Genomic DNA, 4738 nt, shown 5'->3' on the forward strand with positions numbered 1-4738 from the left:
AAACCGCTCGAACCTCCTTGTCCTCCCCATGAGAAATTAGGGTGGTGCCTCCAACCTGGGTTGTAGGTGTTCGAATATGGGTTAAAGTTCCTATTGTTCCCATGTCCTACATAAAAAACGGAAGCAGGGTTATGTGGACAATTATCATAGATATGGTTTTCACTGCAAAATGAACAAATGAGATCGTTGACTTGGCAAACAGGGGCAGGAGTGCAATAATCCGACTGCACAGGTTGTATCGGCGTGGCAAATGGATTTTTTATTCCCAATGCCATCTCTTTCAGCCTCTGGTTCATTGTAACCATCTCTTTTTGCATCGAGGTCGCAATGTCCAGAGCCAAAACTCCAGCTGGATCTTGCTTCTTTGGTGCTGCCCTAGATCTTTGCGAACACCATAGTTCGTTATGTGAAGCTAAGTCATTTAGGATGTCAACTATCTCGTTGAATGTCTTCTTTGTAAAGGCTCCGTTGGCAGCATTGTTTAGCATCATCTTAGTAGGATGATCTAAACCTCTAAAGAAATGTTCTATCTGGATGCATGCCGGTAAGCCATGGTTCGGACATTTCCTGATTAGTTCTTTAAATCTCTCCCACGCCTCGTGAACAGGTTCACGATCATACTGTCTAAAGGAGATGATCTCTTCTCTGATATCAGCGTGGCGAGTAGGTGGGAAGAATTTTGTTAAGAACTTCTCCACTAACGACCCCCATGTGGTGATGGATCCCGGTGGAAATGCATTGAGCCATGCTCTAGCTTGGTCCTTCAAAGAAAATGGAAAAAGTGTTAGTCTCAGAGCATCGTCTGTTATACCAGGTAATCGAAATGCATTTGCAATTTGAATGAATGATTTCAGATGATCATGTGGATCCTCATGTTCCTGCCCTCCAAAATGTCCAATTGTCTGCAACATTTGGAACATCATTGGTTTAAGCTCAAAGTTTGCGTGGGCTGGAATAGGGTTGACTATCCCTGAATCAAAGTTCTGAAAAGCCGTGGCGGCATATTCTCGCATTGCCACGTCTCTGTTGTCCGCCATCTGGATATGGTTGAATTCATCATTTCTTGCATGATCCCTCATATTACCGTTAACAGCAAGTGGATCAACCGGATCACGAGGTGGAATATCTGCCATTGATGTGCTCGTACTCTCTACCTCACTTTCAGGACTGATTTCACCTTCTCTCTCTTTTTGCTTTTCTAGTTGTTTTCGAAGTCTTTGCTCCTTTCGAGTTTTTCGAAGGGTCCGCTCAATCTCAGGGTCAAGGGGTAGAAGAAAAGATCTTGTGCTCATGCACTTTAACTTACCCTTGTGAGATAAACGACCAAAAATATAGAACAAAAACGGTGGATGGAAATTACACCCAACAACAATTCACAAAAATAAAAACTAAAAGAATTTGAAAATAATTTTAAAACTAAAGTCCCTGGCAACGGCGCCAAAAACTTGACTGGGATGTTTATGCTGAACGCACGCGCTAAGCGTGGTAACAATTATATAGATGCAAGCGCACACCTGTCAGAGTAATATAAAATGGACAGAGTATCCAAGTATCGATCCTCAAGGACTTCTAAACAATTTCCAAACTCTAAAGTTTTAAAGAATAGTGAATGTTGGAATGAGTGATTCTTGTAAAATGGGAAGTGGTCACAAATAATGATTTGGATTTGGGATTTGGACTTATAATAATAAAACCTAACCCGAATTACTTCAAGTTAGCCAACAAAGAATCAAGGACATGCTAAGGATAATATGCATTTTACTTTAGAAACCAACGACTACGCTTCTCACTTGACTTATGTCTAAGCAAGTTCAAAGTCCTAAGACATTCCCTAATATGTCTATTATGAGAGATATCTTAGTTTTAGGATGGAAATAGTCGCAACCTCGGGTTAAGGTCCTATGTCTAGGCTACTTAAGCGAAACCCTTATGTCTAAGGCGCTCCTCTCCTCGGTTTAACCACTCAACAACGCAAATAAGCAACCTTTTCAGTATTGACTTGTTAAGACTTACAGTGGCCTTCTCTAAATCCTAACTTTTTAGGAAAACATGTTGAGCAATGAATGGAAAGCAAAAACACTACTTCTTAGCAACCCTTATTAGAAATAAAAGGCTAACTATCCATAACCGGGCTAGAGACGGGAATTTAGAAAGACATATTGAAGAAAATACAGCAAGTAAAATGGTTGAATGTGGAATGCATGTGTGAAAAACAAAAGTTAACTAACGGAGAGTTTTTTATCGGGATTGAGAGCTTCGCCCTTCTCTTTCAAGCAAGGGGGAGTGTCACGTGCTCTTTCCTCCAAAAACACAACTCTCTTAACTAAAAATAAAGTAAAGGCAAAGAGAAGATAAGCAAAGTGCTAGATTTTTATATATTTGAATAAGTAGAAAATAACTAAGTACAAATGGAAACAAAACAAAGCTCAATAAAAGAATGTAAAGTGCTCGGGATTTAAAAACCAAAAGTAACTAATGAAAGCAACTCAAAAGTACTTAGAAAGTAACAAAGAAACACTAAAAATAATCAAGAGAAGGAAGCAAGGCTTGATGAATTTGGTGGAGAAGTTGCTGGAATTTATAGCTGTGCAGAATTGGTTAGGTAGGTCCTAAAACGATGGTGAATCACCCATTTCCAACTCTTTTGACTGACCAAATCGTGCTCAAACTGATAGTGGAACACTTCTTCTACACGTATGCATCGGTTGGAACCACCAAAACGCATTGGAAGACGCGTTTCATTAAGGGCAAAGTTGGAAGAAAACCAGTTTTTCTGCAGGCTTCCCAGGCGCCTGGCGCCTCCCATGTAAGTTTTTCCGTCTTTTTGCTTCTTTTGATTATTTTGCACTCCCAAATGGTCCTAAAATGTCATAAATACAATATAAGCCAACCATAAACCATAATATATGAATTTTGCATGAATTGGAACTCAAACGATCGAGAAAAATCCGAAACAAAGCTGAAACATTGTAAAAACAGCATCTAAAACCTTCTTTTTACGCATGTAAACAAGCGTAATCACCTATTTTAGTTTTCTTCCAATCGTTGAGTTTTGCCTAGTTGAATAATAAAATTGCCTCGTGAGGTGGCCCACGATTGTTGTTGATCGATATTCTATCTATCGGATGGTATCAGAGTGGAACCTCTCCCCGTAAGATGTGGTTCGGGGACGAACGAAGGCGGAAGTTGGTGGGCATGTGACGCCCGAGATGAGGGGTACATGAATGAACCGATACCACATCCGAATGAGAGAGATCTTGAGATTATTGAAGAATGGTCAATAAAGGGTTAAATAAAAAAAAAATTGATAGTCACTACCTATACCAACGAGGTGCACCTTCCTTTTCGGTGGCTCAATCATAAGAACTCCAAAGTTAAGCGTGCTTGGCTTGGAGCAATCTTAGGTTGGGTGACCTCCTAGTTGCTTTACTAGGAAGCATGTGAGTGAGGACAAAGCATGCTGGAGGGACTCGTGTTGGTCTGTAGGGGCAGTCTATAGGACAGGATAAGGTACCCAACCTTATGCATATACTATAGACCCTATTTGGACACACCCAACTAGAAGATCGTCAACGACACTGTAGCACTCTTAGTGTTGTATGTGGATGATATCCTACTCATTGGGAATGATGTAGGATACCTCACTGACGTAAAGAAGTGGCTAGCTACTGAGTTCCAAATGAAAGATTTGGGAGAATCTCAGTATGTTCTTAGCAACCAAATTCTAAGGGATCGCAAGAACAAAACGTTAGTCCTGTCTCAAGCAACTTATATCGACAAGATGCTTGTTCGATATTCGATGCAAAATTCCAAGAATGGCTTATTGCCCTTCAGGCATGAAATTCATCTGTTTAAGGAACAATGTCCTAAGACACCTCAAGAAGTTGATGATATGAGACGTATACCCTATGCTTCAGCAGTGGGCAGCCTGATGTACGCTATGTTGTGCACTAGGCCTGACATTTGCTATGCAGTAGGGATGGTCAGTAGGTACCAATCCAACCCAGGATATGATCATTGGACTACTGTTAAGGGAATCCTCAAGTATCTAAGGAGAACAAGGGACTACAAGCTTGTGTATGGCTCTAAAGATTTGATCCTTACATGATATACTGACTATGAGGTCCAAACAGACAAGGATTAAATAAAATCTTCGTCGGGGTCAGTATTCACTTTTAACGGAGGAGCGGTAGTTTGGCGAAGCATCAAACAAAGATGCATTGTTGACTCCACCATGGAGGCTGAGTATGTTGTAGCTTGTGAAGCAGCAAAAGAGGCGATTTGGCTTAGAAAGTTCTTGACAGATTTGGAAGTCGTTCTAAACATAAACTTGCCCATCACACTTTATTGTGATAACAGTGGTGCTGTGCAAATTCTAAAGAACCTCGAAGCCACAAGAAAGGCAAAAACACATCGAAAGGAAGTACCACCTTATACGGGAGATAGCGCAATAAGGAGATGTGATCGTCACAAAGATCGCTTCGGAGCACAATATTGATGATCCTTTTACGAAGGCGCTCACGGCTAAAGTGTTTGAGGGCCATCTAGAAAGTCTAGGTCTATGAGCTTTGTACGATTAGTCTAGGGCAAGTGGGAGAAATATAATGGGTATAGTGTATGCCCTAGTTTATTGTATTTTCCCTTTGCTTTATGATAATGTACATCCCACTCAAGTTTAGTTCAAGTGGGAGTTTGTTAGGTGTGCTGCCCTAAAGTCGTAGTTTGTATTTATGTAAGA

General features: G+C 40.7%; 1 non-coding gene across 1 annotated transcript; it reads left to right on the forward strand.

Moving 5' to 3' along the window:
• The first annotated feature begins 546 nt into the window (after positions 1-546).
• Positions 547-653, forward strand: LOC148208229 (small nucleolar RNA R71). Its single transcript, XR_015789121.1, has one exon. It is a non-coding gene; the product is annotated as a small nucleolar RNA R71 (small nucleolar RNA).
• Positions 654-4738: the final 4085 nt, after the last annotated feature.

Source organism: Momordica charantia, assembly GCF_013281855.1.
Source record: "Momordica charantia cultivar OHB3-1 chromosome 11 unlocalized genomic scaffold, Mcharantia_2.0 BLBB01000011.1, whole genome shotgun sequence".
NCBI lineage: Eukaryota > Viridiplantae > Streptophyta > Magnoliopsida > Cucurbitales > Cucurbitaceae > Momordica > Momordica charantia.